Genomic DNA, 17,855 nt, shown 5'->3' with positions numbered 1-17,855 from the left:
ATCGCGATAATTTCGGTGAGTTTTGAATCTCGGATTCGTAATCAGCGATCTTGAAAGCTGATCAAAGTACAATTTCAGCTAATCATATAAAAATTTTATGATCCGTCATCTTGGAAAATAAATTTTAGAATTTGGACCTCAGATTCGTAATCAGCGAGCTCAAAAACTAACCAGAGTACAATTTTAGCTAATTTTATGTACATTCTATGATCCGCCATCTGGAATCCACCATCTTGGAAAATGAATTTTAGAATTTGGACCTCATTCGTAATCAGCGACCCAAGAAACTCCAAATTTTGATTTTGAGCAAAAAATTCACTCATAGTTCGTGGAAAATGATTTTTTCTGTAAAAATGTGTATTTTTCACACTTTATTTATTTATAATAAATGGACAACTTATACAAAACACTTTTCAATCTTTCATGTATGTTCCCATATCATATAAGAAGCTAAAAAACGCAAAAAACCCGACAAGAATCCCTCAAATATGAAATATTTCATGAAAATGTGAGAATAAATAGGTGGTAAGTATACTTACCATTATGCCTCAAAGGGTTAACACGATTATTACTGCCTCATAAATGCCTAAATATCATGGATTAAACAATAGCTGTGATTGGAAAATTGGAATGTCTTCAACAAAGCTGACATTAGTGCCATCTCTTGCAAAACCGTCAAAGCTACATTACACTGCTGACAAAAACAATAAACGTAAGTATAATACTTGTGCATGAGAAACGTTGCGTTGCGATCGAACGAAACTCGGCGGCATTTATTAACGGCGAAAAATGTGCGAGCGCACGGAAGCGGCAAAATTTGACGTCTCGACGATTCAATAAGTCCGTTATGAAGCGATGTCTCGTTTTTATGCCTCGCGATTTAATTAACATCCTTCGTCGCGCGCGCGCGCACGTTTTCATGGTAGCGAGCGGCCATTCAAAAATTATAATAAAGGTCGGATCGGACGTGCCGAAGTTTCGACGATGAAAATTAATCGTCGGACGGATACATACAACAGATTGTGCGTCAGAAACTTTCCACGTTACGGGAAAAACGTTGGCCCTTCGCAGCGCCGTAGCTCGCGGAGCTTTGCCGCCGAGTCGAGCCGAGCCGAGCAGAGTTTAATCGAGCGAAGTTCTAGAAAAGATTTATAGATATTTCGCGCCGCGTACACGCCCGCGCGTGCATGTGTGCGGGGTTTTCCAGAGGCGATTATAAAATCAGGATTACCAGTTAGATATAATCTCCTGCCGCGTGCGGCGAGCGGAAAGACGATATACCGTCCTTGAATATTTACGCGGAAGAACCGCAGCGTAAACAGTTTTCCGCCGCATTCACTTTCCGCTCGTGGCACATCGGAAATTCTCTCCTCCGCCCCGTCCCTCCTCCCCCTCCCCCCCCGTTGGACGCGGGCAACTTTATCGCTCCTTCCTCTCGGCCGCTGCGTGCGCGATGCACCTGCCGCTCCGTAGAAAAAGGAAAAGGAAATTCACGCGGTCATCAGATACGGGCGTTCCAGTCTCTGCGAAGGTGTCAGTCGGATCGATCCGCGTCGATCGTATCCGCCGTGAGATCTATCGTGTTCTCCCCCTCCCCCCCGCCGCGCGCCGCCGAGTCAATTCGCGGGCGCGTACGACGTGTTAAGCGATAAACAAAATTACGCGCGAGCCGGATTAAAGGGTGACGGACCGCTATTAGTGGCCGACACCTTGCCGCGCGTCGCGATCAATAAAATCGCAGGCGCGATAAGATCGCGAATGATGTCAGAGAGAGATTCCAGCGGTGTGACACGCGATCGAGCGATCCCGCGCGCGGAGTCGCGTCACTGCCGCTGTGATCTTTCCGCTTGTTTTTTTCTTCCTGTTTTTGTCTCTTTTCGTTTTATCATGGTCGATTAATCAATTAGTAGCCCTCTCGCGTGTCGGGGTCAGTAGCGTGCCGTGCAATTTCTCATTCGTCTGTCAGGCCGCCTTCGCCTTGCTCCAACGCGACTAATGCGATTGTTGTGTGCGATAATGCGCTGTCGCGTTTGTGCTCTTTTGTGCGTTCCATCGGTGCGAGATCTATCGGGCTTATTTAACTACCGACGGATTGATAATAATTTGCGCGCGTTTTTCTCGTCGAATGGTTACTCGCCGAGTAATCTGTGTCTTTTCGTTGACAGTTGGCTATCGTGTTTTGCGAGACAGACGATTTGTTTAAAAGTCTCTTAAACAATCGGGTTTACGCGTGTGAACAATTGCGAATATGATCTACTAAGGTACAGAGGAAAGGAAGACGTGGCCGTGTAGTAGCAGAAAACCGTACGAGTGGCGCCATCTTTCCCTAATTCGGTAAACAATGTCCTATTAAACATTTATCATTTAAAATATATATTAGATTAGATGCAAGTCGATTAGATGCAATCGATTATCAGTCGATATAAATATATGCGATTGATAAATGCGATAAAATGCATCATATGCAATATATGCGAGAACTGATAATAATAAATCTTCGATCTTTCTTTTTATGCTACTTTTTATACAATCACATTACAGATTTGCATAACTTAGTCGTTGAAGCATGAATTTTTAGTACTTTTTTTAACATAAAATTTATAAAATAAGCAATCCATCTTCCGCATATCCATAACTATTACGTTACTTTAACACTCGCTTTGTATACTTTGTTTTTACACTGCACATTAAAGATTTTAAGCACGAGAATAAAAATTTCGCGTCCGCATTTATAATCATTATTTATGCAAAATACAGTGACGATGTATCTATTAATAATCTTTTTGTATCTGTATCATTATAGATTTTATCATTACGTGTAAGCAACATTGATACGAACGAGAACAAAAATAAAACACAATAATTCGTAAATCCTACTCAATAGAAAATCTCTTGCGCATATATAAGGGCATGTAATATATATTTATTTTATATCGACATATTTCCAAAGTACCTTAATTTTAATATTCCGCCCGTATTGGTTGATCCTGGTCGGTTGACTTAGAAAGGCGTAGATTACCAATGGTCGGTAGTCGAGTCGAGCAAAATATGACACTCGCAATTCTTAACGCAACAAGAGGCAATAAAAGCAATCGATTATATATATATATATATATATATATATATATATATATAGGGTATCCGGGATTCTTTGGAAACGAAAAATTGCGAAGATTTATCAGATCAAACGGAGAAGAAAAGTCATGTACCACTTTGGAAAAATCACAATAGTTATTAATGATTGAAAATTACCACATTCAGAGGCTCTTTTAATTGATAACTTGAAAATTTGCGTGTTTATTTGCAAAATGATAAAAGGACTTTTTTGTTCAAAATGATCTAACCTACAATTATATGACGACTATTGTGTCTAGCGATAGATATGAATTGAACTTTGAATATTGAATTTTGAACCCTAAATGTTAAATGTCGGCATATATATGTATATACAGGGTATATAAAAAATAAAAGGGACGGCGAAATATCTCGAAAACTAAGTATTTTAGAAAAAAATGTTTCAGACAAAAGCTGGTTCCAAGAGGGACATGAAACAACTATAGTATTTTGTTTACAGATGACGCCACTTTCGAGATATTCGCTGATCATTACTTTTTTTAAATAGAAATCTCAATTTTTTTTTCATTTTTTTCTACTAATTAATTTGAACAACTTCTGTTTGAAATATTTTTTTTATTTGCCTAATATTTTTTGAGATATTTGAGGAAACTTGGTAACTTTTTTAATATTTAACTTACAATCCTTCTAACTATTTGTCGGAAGAAAAAGTAGTACTAGACTTTTTTATTCTATTTGGTCTGAAGAATATATTGTTACAATAATGCCCTAACTTTTATTAACTTATCGACTTTTTAAAATTTCAAAATCGTCAAATTAACAAAAGTCAGTCAAATATATATCTTGTATGTATATATATATATAATTATATATTTATATATATATATGTGTATAGGGTGTCCCATTTTAAAGGATCCATTCAAATATCTCAGAAACACTGCGTTAAATCGAAAACTGTTTAAGACAAAAGTTGTTGGCTTAAAGGGGGATATAAGACTGCTTTGGAAACGAGAAGATAGCATTTTGTTTATAGATGGCGCCATTTTCAAGATATTCACTGATCATCAATTTTCTTGAATGGAAATCCCACTTTTTTTTATATCATCTTTTTTTACCAAGTAATTAGAACAACTTTTGTCTGAAACATTTTTTTATTTGCTTAATATTTTTTGAGATATTTAAAGAAAATTTGGTAACAAGTTCTCAACATTTAACTTACAATATCTCGCTAACTATTCGTCGGAAAAAAAATAGTATTTGACAATTTTACTTTATTTACTGTCAAGAATATATTACTATAATAGTGCCCTAATTTTTGTTAACTTATCGATCTTTGGAAATTTCAAAATTATTAAATTATTCAATCAATTATTAAATTAATATTGATATTAAATCAAAATTATTAAAATAATTAAATTAACAAAAGTTAGGGCACTATTATATGTAGTATTGGGTCTATGCATAATTCCGTAGCGAAATTCCGATAGATGTCGTTCGCAGTTGCTTTTCCGCTCGCATATGTGTCAAACATATGAAGTGTCGTACATTAAGTGAAAGCTGAAATTTGTGCCGACATTTTAAGAAAATATCCATTGAGATCCGTGACGTATACGAAGTTTAATTATATTTTGAACATGGAAGGAAAAAACGTATATTTTCGATACATTTCGCTTTTTTATTTCCGAAAAGGCAAAAACGCGTCGCAAACTTACAAAAAGATATGTGCCGTATACGGAGAGAATGCCGTAAGCGAAAATGTGTGTCCGAAGTGGTTTGCGAAATTTCGTTGCGGAGATTTTGATCTCCAAGATGATTCTCGCTCTGGTCGGCCAGTCATTGATGTCGTGTTTCTGAGATATTTGAGTGGATCCTTTAAAATGGGACACCCTATATATATTGTATATGTACAGGGTGGCCGAGATCCTTTGGAAACGAAAAATTATGAGGATTAATCAGATGATAAACTAAGAAGAAAAGTTATATACCATTTCGGAAAAATCGTAATAATTATTAATGATTGAAAATGACTACATTTAGAAAATAACTACATCTAGATACTCTTTTAATTGATAACTTGATAACTACTGCAATTTTTGCAAAATGGTACTTATCTTTTCTTCTCAGTTTGATTTGATTAATCTTTACAATTTTTCGTTTTTAAAAATCCCGGACACTCTGTATATTAGATTTTCATTTTATATATATAATGAAAATCAAATTAATCTGATCTTCTATTGTTTCGACATTAAGTTTTTACTTAATTTGTTTATTGGTCTGGTGTTGAACTTCATTTTTTTTCCATTTTTTCACTTTTTTACTTCATTTTTGTACTTAAATACTCTTTACTTAAATATTTCAGCGCATAGCTGTTATTAAGCATATTAGTGAATCGCTTCTTTCAAGTTAAATAGTGTTGCTTTATGATCGATATTTTTATTATTATATTATTTTAATTACAAAATTAATTGGACGTATTTCGCAGCAGACGCGTAGGTCATACAATATGTCTCATTTTATTAAAACTATTCTATATATATTAATCAAGAGTGCACGAAATAAGAACACGGCATATACAATAATGTGTCTTCCAAAACTTTCGTTCACAAACTTTCGGAAAGTTCATTCCGATTTAAATCTGTGGGTCGCTATATTTAATAAAATATTTATACAAGTGCCAATTAAGCAACAGATATCACTCGGTCGCATAATAAAACTTCTCAAAACTTGAATAACTCTTTAGAGAAAGAGAGAGAGAGAGAGAGAGAGAGAGAGAGAGAGAGAGAGAGAGAGAGAGAGAGAGAGATAGAGCATCCGATATGTTTCTATCGCTTGACGTGAGACATTCTCCGCTCGTCGCGTCATATTCTTCTGCCACGGCAAAGAAATCGCAAAAAAAGGAAAAAGAAACAAACAGGAAGCACTGTGCGTTGATTATCAAACTGTAAAGCACGATAGATTGATATTATAGCAGATTATTCGCTCACGCGAGAAGTAAAGTTGCAACTTGGTCTGAATTTCCCCGTCGCTCGGTAATGTTCTATTAGCATTGGCTAAGTAGACATTTACTCGCGCTCGAGAGCGACGTTAATCTCGTTGAAAAAAGTTTTAATCATTGCACAAAAGGACTAATTAAAAGTTTCCCGGTAACTGCAAACTTATTCCATTCACTCTCGCGATCCACTGTCGGTGTTTAGAAAACGCGAGAGATCGGGAAATCTTCTACGTGTGTATCAGTTATAGCGTAAATAATTAATAAATTTCCATCTCACGTTCCGATATCATATTATCAGGGCCGCATATCTCTTAAATAGAGGAAAATTATCTATATTGTACAAGTTTTCAATCTTTTTATACAATTTGCAAATATTTAATAAAAATGGGATAGAGATTATTCGAAAATTTTATCCTTGATCTATTTGCGACATTCTACAATTTTTTGAGATTTTTTGTACAATACAATCTTCTGCAGACATGTTTTTTAAAATCTCTGCAAATGGTACAATTTTTAAACAACTAGTTGCTTAAATTGTACCACAGAGTTTCTCAAATTGTACCTTGTTTGCTTTCCTTTGTCGCATCGATGTGAATAATTGATAAATTGCGAGGAGATAAAACTAAAATACAAATAATTTAGATAAATATGTATTTAATTAAAATTACAGTTTAAATATAAGTATAAGTATAAAATATAAGTAATAAATATAAGTATAAAATTTGTATAAAAAACCAAAGAAAAATATTTTTATTAGAAAAATAAACATCATAATTACAAAAATAAAATATTTTGTTTAGAAACTAAGAATAACTTAACTAAGAATTTAATTAAAATCACAGCTAGTATGACAAATTAAAAAAAAATTCTTTTAATTATAAAAATATATATTAAAATTATTTATTAAAATAATTATTATAATTATTATACAGTTGTGTCCATTTTTATACAAAGTTCATTTTACATAAAACTTAACTTTCTATACTCATTTTATTTATATTATTGGTAATTATTTTTTGACTACATAACTAGAAATTGCAGAATTTTTTATTATATCCCCGAAATAAAAATTAACATTAGTAAAATATTTTCATTTTTGAAAACATGATTAAGAAATAAACAATCACTAAACAAAAATCTGTTTTTTAATTAAAACAGAAAATAAATGTAGATGAGACAAAAGAAGAAGATATATTGCTTTTTACAAATTTTAAGAATAATAGTCATAGATGTAGTTTTTCTTGAAAATTCTACTAAATTGTACCGATACAATGGAAGCAAATGCATCAATTTTAATATAGAATAAAAATGACAAGCAGCTAAATTAATACATCTTTTGAAACTTTCGAAATGCCTTATATAAACGTGAGTAAATCTTCTAAAATCAAAAAAACTTTTATTTACTTTTTTTAACAAGACGCTTTCGTGTATAAACACTCACTTCTCTTTATTAACTTTATGGTGATAGATGCATAATATGCAAATGGCGCTAAGCTTTCGGATTTTATGTAATATAAAGATTGTACAATTTATAATAGGAGCTGATATAATATCGGCGACTTTTCCCTATTTTTGCGTTTTCCGTGAAAAGGCTTTACACACTCGTCGATATCGGCATTTTGTTTGAAATAGATGAAATGGACTTATCTCTCTCTCTCTCTCTCTATCTCTCTCTCTCTCTCTCTCTCTCTCTCTCTTTCTCTCCTCCCCCTCTCCCTCCTCCCTCCCCCTTCTTCCCTTTGCAGGGCCCAGTAGACCGCAAAGAGCGCTCTCTTATTTCGCGTCCGGTCCTTACAACGACATATTCGAGATCTCGCATAATTTATGTGCGCATCACGAAGCACGCGATCGAGGCGGATAATCGCCGCAATTACGAGTCATCGAAAAACACGTGGCGGCTCAAATGAGCCGAGCATTACCGCGGGCGCGCGCGCGCGTGTGCACGTACGATGGAACATACGCAGGCCGCGAGATCATGAGCGCGCGTGCATATTTATGCGCTCGCACTTTCGGTCAACCGCGATAAGCGGAGCCGCATTGCGTAATCGCCGCACTACAAGAGGGCAACGTTGTCTCAATAACGGGGAATCTTACGTGCGTACCGCGGTCGGCGGGTGCGCGATACGCGCGTCTAATGACGTAATGACGCGTAAACGGCGCACACGAACGACGCACGTTCGCGCGATAATTCCTTTAACATTTTCCTACAAATCCTGTCGTCCTCTGGAGAGTGCATAATTATGAAAAAAAGAAAAAAGGAAAGCGAGAGAGAATGAGTGTCCACCGCCGCGTGTCCTAGAAATGAAATTATTAGGTTGATAACTAAGTAATTGCGGATTTCACTGATAGATGGCGTTAGTTGAATTTTTAAGTTGAATTTATGTATTCGAAATGTCAAACCCATATTGTTATTTGATAGGTTGTACTTCAATTGGCATTCAGTAAAAAAATTGTATCGATTGATTGTGTAGTTTTTGTTTGGCGTCGGTTGAAAAATGGAAAAGCAAAAACGAGCATCATATTTTGCTTTCTTACTTCCGCAAAGGACAAAACGCATCGCAAGCTCAGGAAAAGTTATGTGCTGTGTATAGTGACGAAGCCTTAAAAGAACGGCAGTGTCAAAATTGGTTTGCTAAATTTCGTTCTGATGATTTTTCACTTAAAGATGAACAACGCTCTGATCGTCGAGACGAAGTTGATGACGACCAAATCAAAGCAATCATCGATGCGGATCATTATATTATAGCACAACGTGAGATTGCAGAGAAGCTCGATATATCACATACATACATTGAAAAGCGTTTAAAATAACTTGGCTATATAAAAAAACTCGATTTGTGAGTTTCTGATGAACTTAACGAAATTCACTTAACATAACGCATTGCTATCTGCGATTTGCTTATGAAACGAAAATAATCTATTTCTGAAACGATTAATAACTGGTGATGAAAAATGGGTTCTTTACAACAATGTCAATCGAAAAAGATCGTGCAGCAAGCAAGATGAACCAGCGCAAACAACATCCAAAACTGATATCCATCAAAAGAAAGTTACGTTATCAGTTTGGTGGGATGACAAAGAAATTGTCTGCTTTGAAATTTTACCACGCAACCAACCGATCAATTCGGATGTATATATTCAATAAATAACCAAATTGAACAATGGGATTCAAGAAAAGCGACCAGAATTGACAAATAGAAAAGATATTGTGTTCCTCCATGACAATGCAAGGCCACAATCCACACATCTTTGATCACTCGGCAAAAATTATTGGAGCTTGATTGGGATGTGTTGTCACATCCACCATATAGTCCTGACCTTGCATCAGATTATTATTTATTTCGTTCTTTGCAAAACTTCTTGAATGGTAAAAATTTCGATAATGATGATGATGTGAGATCGCACTTGGTTCAGTTTTCAGCTGATAAAAACCACAAGTTTTATGAACGTGGAATTATTATGTTGCCCGAAAGATGGCAAAAGGTCGTTGATAAGAATGGATAATACATTACTGCATAAAGTTATTTCGTTCCATGAAAAAATTGTCTTTTATTTTCTTAACCCTTTTACTGTTAGTAGGAAGTATACTTCCCGCCTTTTCTTGATTCAATTTTGCGTTGTAAATCACAAAGTTTTAGAGAACTAATCGGAGATTTGAGTTTTCCAGATAACTGAATAGTTGTTCAACATACTCTAATAGGTTTTTATATCCAATTATTCATTTGTGATTATTTATAATAAATCAAAGTTGACAAAAATGCTTTTTTTAGGGAAAAATCGATTCCTCGAAGAATATTGAATGTAGAGGTCTGAAATTTTCACCAAATATTTTTCTGATGTTGTACAAAAACATATTTTTTCAGTATTTTTTTGCAGGTTAAATTTTTTTTTATAAACAAATATTTTTACAAAAACGGCCGAAATTTGATTTTTTGCACTTTTTAGCTCTATTTTCCTAGTTTTTTCATTCTGTATCTCCATCTTATCCATACTGTCAATATTATTTTACTCAAAAGATTCATAATCAGCGATTCGAAAAATCCATATATCATCAATAACTATCGGAATTTTTATCAATTTCGTACATTATGGTCGCCATATTGAATCCGCCATTTTGAATTTTGCAAATCTGGCTTCAGATTCGTAATCAGCGACCCGAAAAACCCATACACCATCAATAATAATTGGAATTTTCATTAATTTTGTACATTATGATCGTCATATTGAGTCCGCTATTTTGAATTTTGCAAATCTGACTTTAGATTCGTAATCAGCGACCCAAAAAACATAGGACTACCAAATATTTTAATAATTTTCTCAAGGGAAGTTAATTCAGCAGTGAAAGGGTTAAAGAAATCCGCAATTACTTAGTCGCCAAACCAATATTTCCCTCATGTGAGCTGATGTTCCGCCTGAGAAACCGCCTCACTTTGGCCGCGTGAAAGAAGCACGGAGCCTTCGAAGTTTACCATCGTTTTTCGATGGCGCGAAGAAAAGTATAACCCTCTCTGGGTCTGTCTGATCTCGCGGGGATCTTCGAGTGCCATCTCTCCGTTTCATCCCGCCGCCGGCTTCATTTTTGCCGGTTTACCTAGCGCAAATACAGACGAAACGCTATCGAATTTCGTATTTCCGTCGAGCCGCCTGTTGTAACGTCCCGCGCCCGCGCGTCGTGCAGTTTCAGCGTGGAGCGTGGAATGTGCGTTCAATTTTTTCACGATATTTCGTATTCCCGTCATTTCCATCTACAAAATGAGAAAGAAGAGCCCGCGCGTCGCCGCGCCGCGTCGCCCGGCGTCAAGGCGTAATTACGCCAAATAATTTCCACGATGGCGTTGGCATGGATCGGAGTTCAAGCTCGTAATTAAGCGTACGCGAAGACTCGCGCGAGCGCGCGCGCGCACGCAGGCTCGCTCGTTCGCTCGCTCATGCGGAGGCAGCCGCCAAAAAGGACGCGATTCCCCAAAATTAATATACGCCCCAGATATTAATATACATGGAACTCGTCCCTCCGTGCGGCCGTACATTTCCCGAGGATGATCGCATTGCCGTCAAATAATGATAATCAGGGCGTCCCAGCTGCGCGCCACCAATTATTCGCGGCTTTCCTCTCGCTTTGCTCCTTTTCGCCTCTTTTTTCTCTTCTTCCCTCTCCCTCCTTTCCTTACTTTCGAATCCAATGGGTGACATTATCGCCCATGCCGCGTGCTGTAACGAGCGTTTAATGGGTGGTCCCACCCCGCACTTTGATTCCCATCTATATGCCCGACAAAAAGATTTAATTAACCGCGCGGAAAACTGGGTCGCGCGATAATGATCCTCTGGCTGAGAGGTTTGAACCGAAGGATGTGCGCGAAGGAGCGAAGAGAGAGAGAGAGAGAGGGAGATGTACCGACATGTAAAGTAAGAGAAACAGGATTATAAATAAGAAATAACAAGACGAGCAATATTTGAAACTATTGCATGTAGAATTTAAACCGTAAGAGGCCCGTTCTGAAATCGGTTTTGGAAATTATGGTTTTAATTAAATGGTTGGTAGGCCTCAAAACTATAACTAAGACACATTCTGTAATTGGTCAGCTGATTCTACTTGGACGACACAGCCATGTATTAGGAGGTTGAATTAATTCTAGTCTTATTTTGTCAACTTTTTTATCTTTATTTTAAAGAAATAGTTAAATTTATATGAATTGAAATATTTTCCGTCGTTAGCTATAACTTTTTCCCATCTTTCTGGCAATATAGCGATCCCGCGATGATAGAACAATCTGTCTTTCGAATAGAGATGTGCGAACTATTCGAATCCGAATCCTTATGATTCGAATCCGAATAATTCGAATAGGAATCAAACACGTTATCATTTGCTACAAAACGGGCCATCTGGGCATGTATGTTTGAACTCTTAACTTGTAATTAACTTAACTTATAATTAACAACTTAATTATAAATTACTTTAATTATTTAAATATATATTTTACTATAAGATGATATTACAATATCAATATTCCCTTTCATATTAAATTCTATTCTATTATTATTTGCATGTTTAATAGTCATGTTAAATTTTTTAATGATTCGATTCGATTTCATTCGATTCGACTCGAATTCGAATGAAATTTCATAGATTCGATTCGATTCGAATTCGAATTTAAAGAATGAAATTCAATTCGATTCGATTCGACATAAAAATTCTTGATTCGCACATCTCTACTTTCGCACATCTCTACTTTCGAAGCAATCCAATCAAACACCCATTTTTGTACATCCTCGTAATTATTGAAATGTGTATCTGCCAAAACGTGTTGCATCGATCGGAATAGATGGTAATCAGATGCTGCTAGGTTTGGAGAATATGCTGGGTGCGGAAGGATTTCCCATTCAAGCTCTAACAATATTTGTTTGACGATTGAAGCAACATATGGACGAGCATTAACGTGAAAAGAATCACTTTGAGTCTATTGCTGGCTATCGCAGACCTTTTTTGCATCAATTCATCATTCAATTTGTTCAGTTGTTACTGGTATCGCTCCCCCGTAATTGTTTCATTCGGTTTTAGAAGCTCATAGTACACCACACCTTCCATATCCCACCAAATACAGAGCATTGCTTTATGACCGTGAATGTTTCGTTTTAGTGTCGATGTTGATGGTTGTCCTGGATCAATCCATGATTTTTTCCGTTTTGGATTATCAAAATAAATCCACTTTTCATTTCCAATTACAATTCGCCACAAAAAACTCATTTTTTCTGTCTGGCAAACAAAGACATAGCGATATTCAAACGATTTGCACTTTCACTCAATTCATATGGAACCTATTTGCCTTCCTTTTGAATTTTTCCCATGGCGTGGAGGAGTTTAGAAATTGTTGATTTATCGACGTTGAGTTGATCAACCAATTTGTTTTTCCGTTTGAGAGGTGTTTTCATTCAATAATGCTTGCAATTCTGAATCTTCGAATTTTTTTGGTTGGTCACTACGTTCTTTGTCACTCAAATCGCAATCCACCACTTTTGAATCGTTGAAACCAAAATTTACAGTTGGAATATGATGGAGCTTGATCACCATAAGTTGTAACAAGCATTTCATGAGCTTCAGTTGCCGATCTTTTCAAACGAAAAATCAAACAAAAAAAGTAATGAAGGTCGAAATACATGCCGAAATGCAATTTATACAATCCACTTTAGATAAACAATAAAACTATCAGTAACAATAGCGCGCAAACTGTCATATGTTATAGAGAAATATCAAATCTTTCAGTACCAGATTTCAACATTCTACTAACTATTAACTTATTACAAAAGCCATCTATTGCCTAATAGTATTGCTCCTAATACTATTTCTATTTACAAACCTGATTTTCGCTATTAATCTTGCAATATTAGATAGAGAAACGGATAGAATTTTTATTACTTATTACCTTGACCAACTGATTAATTACGTAACATATCTAGGTTAGTTTAAGGTCTACCAACCTTATAACCTTGTAATCTGGTGAGAATCAAAGTTTCTGAAACTGATTTCGAAATCAGCCTAAGGTCATAAGAAAACTGGCCATTCACGATCGATTATTCTCCTAGCGCAAGGAGAATAATCGATGTGATCGGTGAGTTTTCTTACGACCTTACGGTTACGATAATGGAATTTTCGTGCATAGACCTTTACGTCGAAACGTAATCGTGGTCGCGCTCGATTGTTATTTCATTGGCGAGATTCATTGTCGTCGACCGGCGAGAATTTTTCACCTTTTCACTGGGGCCGAGTGTTTAATTACACTCGGAGACGCGATCTAAGAAAAAGAAGAAGAAGAAGAAACGATTTGGCTGTAACTGCGTGTAATCGCAATCGAGAAACGAGCGAGGATGGAAATAAATGAATGCGCAACGTCTCGAGCATAATTTTTATTATACTCGGGCACAACGCGCGCTTTTCTCGGAATTTAACCTTAATGAAAGACAATTGCGACCTCAGTACGGGACTCGCGCAATAATTTGGCGCGTACGCGAGAAACGAGCCGCTGAGGCTGCATAAAAAGAAACGAGCTCAATTGCGTTCTTCGGACCGCGTCGTTTCGCTTGACTCTGCGTGTGTGCTGTGTACTGTGTGCGTATATACATGTTTATTAAGGATAACATAAAATGTAACGTCACAGAGGATAAAACCTGACGACACTCGCTTCGCACACACGGACAAAGTTGCAAGCGGCAAGTTTTTTCATTATTTGGGCAGAGTGCGTTTTCTCAGCTGTCGGGAATTGGTCGGATGATACTTTTTTGAATTTTCGCGGACTATTTTTTGCAAAATGTAATTTCTCCAATGACGATCTCAGCTGCCAGAGAGAGAGAGAGAGAGAGAGAGAGGGAGGGGAGAGGAAAGAGAAGATTAACGGTATTCGCCGGCCACTCTCGTGACGCGCGGACCTCCTTTGGAGAAGAGTTGATTTCAAGCGGGAACCCTCTCGAAATAAATCCGCGATGGCAACGCGCGGCCTTCCGATTTGTCGTCCTCATGCTTCGAATGATCGTTCTGCGAAGCAAGTCACGCGCGAGTTCCTCGCGTTCTTACGGACTTGCGTAACGCGTAATCGGCCGAGACGTCGCGAGAAAAAGCGAGTTACGCGCGCTCTCGGGCCACTGCACGTCGACGTTCGCCGACATGAGGAATGCATCGGCGATCCGTTGGCGATTTTAGGCTCGTACGCCCCTCTCGGTACCCCTCCCCCCGCGAGAGCGTGGAGCTATTCGCTGACAAATAGCTCGCGGTCGAGGTTCCTCCGCGGCTGCCTGACCGCGGCTGCAGCACGCATTAGTCCCCCCATATTTCAATATTTCCGCCACGGCCGAACGGGGGGGTGTGGAGTCTCCCTTCTGGAAAGCGCTGATATCAAGGATTATGCGCGGTACACACCTAGGCACAAGCGTCATCCTTCACGACTTTACGTGCGGCTTTATGTGCGGGAGGTGGGCAGCGCGTAAGTGAAAAATCATACCTCGACTCGTCTCGCCTCTCACCGTCGTTGCCTCCGACTGACCTGACGTTCGAATAAACGTCTCGTTAGACGCTCAGCGATCCATCGGAACGAGCGATTACCGTGTCTCTCTCTCTCTCTCTCTCTTTTTCTCTTTCGCTTTCGCACGCGAGTTTCAGTCATGTCAATTAACTCAGCCGATCTTTGCATTTGTAGCAAAGCAGAGGCGATAATCGGGTGACGATGACGCGCCGATTTTGCTCGCTTCGCTCAACCGTGAACGTGAAATTTAAACTTGGCGAATCTTCGACTCCTCGAGACCTTGGATCACGTGCGACCTGGGCGTCAAGTTCGAACGGCTGCGTCGATGATGGAGCGCGTCGCGGGCGATAGGATTTCTGAACACCGTTTGCTCGGCGACTTATACCGGCTGCTTCAGAAATAGGTTGCCAAATTTTAAGAGTATATTCTACTCGCTAAGAATAAAAAACAGTCATATAAACATGTATTACATGACCCTTTAGTCATATAAACATCAGGAACACTTCTTTTCTGAATTTTCTGAAACATTTTGTGTTAATAGACATGTTTCGTACCGACGTATCACGCATCTTATCCTTTATTCAGCTCTTCTATTAGAAGGTTAAATAAGTTAGTAGATGGGTCTGTCTGGATTTGAAGTCAGTTTTTATTTAAACGTTTAAAAGTTAAGATAGTGTCAAGATGGCAACTTATTCTGTGTTCTTACCAAAGTCTGTCGTAAATAAAAAGTGCTCATAACTTGGAAAAGAAGTGTTCCTGTTTATTTGACTTTTTCTCATCCTTACAGTGAGTAGAATATTAGTAAATTTTAATAAATTTATAATATCAATATTATAAATATTATTTAATATTAATATTAGTGATAACCTTATCGATTTCAATGATCTTGTCAGAAACATGGCTCTGACTAATTTGTATAAAACTTTAGCTGTTGCTCATCGTTTATTAAAAATTTATTGACAAACGTTCCATAAATAAAGCCTTTTTTTCTAACACATAAACTAACTTCTAACACATATTTTCTATACATAAAGACATGTTAATCATATGAGCGGGAGAATAACGGAGCCTCTCTCTCTGCATCTTCTTTCTGGAAAATACTTAACTTCTAACCTGACCTAATTCAACTCATACATTTTTGCATATGGTTGGGCGTTGTTAAAAAAATCCCCTTCAAACACAAGGTTAGGTTAAAATTCAATACATAAAAATAAATTAAAAATAAAAAAAACAAAGTATCACTTTTTTTTATTTAAAACTATTTTTATATTTTAAACGTGTTTCAAACAAACGCAAAGAAACATGTTTCAAACATGAAAAAATATTTTAAACATGTTTTAAACATATATATATATTTTTTTTATTTTTAGTACGATTTAAACACTTGACTTTTGATGTTTGGATTATGTGTAGTCAATCATTTAATGAAAAAATTTTATCTCTGGAAATTCATAAAAGATAATTTATTTTATTGAATCACTGACTACGTTCCGAACTGCATAGAAAAAATTATTAAATCATTTCATGTAAATAAACTATGAAATATATATATACACAATATCTACACATTCGTGTGCAATATTATAATGTTCAAAAATATGAAAAAAATAAATACTTTGTGAAATGATCGAGTTTATATACCATTATTAATTTTACCAAAATTTATATTAAACTCTCAAGAAACATGTTTAGGGTATATTTTTGTAATATATGTTTAAACATATGTTTAAAACATGTTTTAATAAAACGTATATTTAAAATTATCGAATATTTAAAACATGTTTAATCTTTGATTTAAACTTTCGTTTTAAACCAAAAGTGTAAAACATGCCAGCCCTGTTAAAAGTTACAACGCCCAACAATATGCAAAGATATATAAATTGGATAAAGTTAGGTTAGGTTTTTTCGAGGAGTAGGTGCAGGGGAAGAAGCAAAGTCCGTCCCCCAGCTCATGAGTTTAACATTTTTTAATGTATACTGTGTCGGAGAAGTAGGTTCTATTTATGGAACTTCTTTTGTCAATAATTTTTTAATAAACAATGAGCGACGGCTAAAACTTTTTACAAGTTAGTCAGAACCATGTTCTTGACAATATGTTCATGTCAAGGTTACTGAAATCGATGAGAGATCGCCACCGAAATTAATATTTACCGAATATGCTTTCAAAGTTTCACCATTTATTTCTCATTCCTGTGCATTACTTTAAATTCTCCCAAGAACAAGAGTCCTGCAGCCATCTATAGGTCACCGCGCTGGGAGTTCTGCTGACGGTGATCTTCGTCCGAGCGGGTCTTTTCGGCTCGCCTATCACGTTTCATGCGAACCGACTGGCGTTTCGTACGCGTTCGTGCTTTTCTATCGCCGACTCTCCGCCGCGAAATATGAAGAGGGTGCCATTCGTAGAAGTGCGCGGCACTGTTACCGTTCGTAGCTCCGCGAGGGGTGGCTTTCTCACAGGATTGGCTTCTTACGGGGGGACACAGTCGCGTTACTCCCCCTCCCCTTCACTCTTCCTCTATTCCCCGACAATTCCGCCGTTTTCTGACTTCGTCCCCCGGCGTATATACGCTCCCGGTCGCGGCGGAAATGAGCTGACTTCGCGGGGAAGTTTCTTACGGGACGGGTCGGTTTTATTATTAAGCGGCGGGCCGCTATCACAGCCGCAACTGTCTTCTCTCTCAGCAACAGATCCGTCGACGCCACGTCTGCGCGACCGCCGAGATCGTCGTGCTGCATCGCGCGGGGTGAACGGCCGCGAAGTTCGCGAGATTCCAGCAAAT

General features: G+C 37.3%; 1 protein-coding gene across 1 annotated transcript in view; it reads left to right on the top strand.

Moving 5' to 3' along the window:
• The first annotated feature begins 2,150 nt into the window (after positions 1 to 2,150).
• LOC105186684 (guanylate cyclase 32E) overlaps positions 2,151 to 17,855 on the top strand; it is an 80,809-nt gene continuing 65,104 nt past the window's right edge. Inside the window, exon 1 of the mRNA XM_011147062.3 lies at positions 2,151 to 2,334. The gene's annotated coding sequence lies outside the window, so the exon portion shown is untranslated. The remainder of the gene's footprint in view (positions 2,335 to 17,855) is intronic.

This window comes from Harpegnathos saltator, unplaced genomic scaffold, assembly GCF_003227715.2.
Source record: "Harpegnathos saltator strain DR-91 unplaced genomic scaffold, Hsal_v8.6 scaffold677, whole genome shotgun sequence".
NCBI lineage: Eukaryota > Metazoa > Arthropoda > Insecta > Hymenoptera > Formicidae > Harpegnathos > Harpegnathos saltator.
The sequence above is the reverse complement of the archived record's forward strand: the minus strand, read 5'-3'. Positions and strand labels throughout refer to the sequence as shown.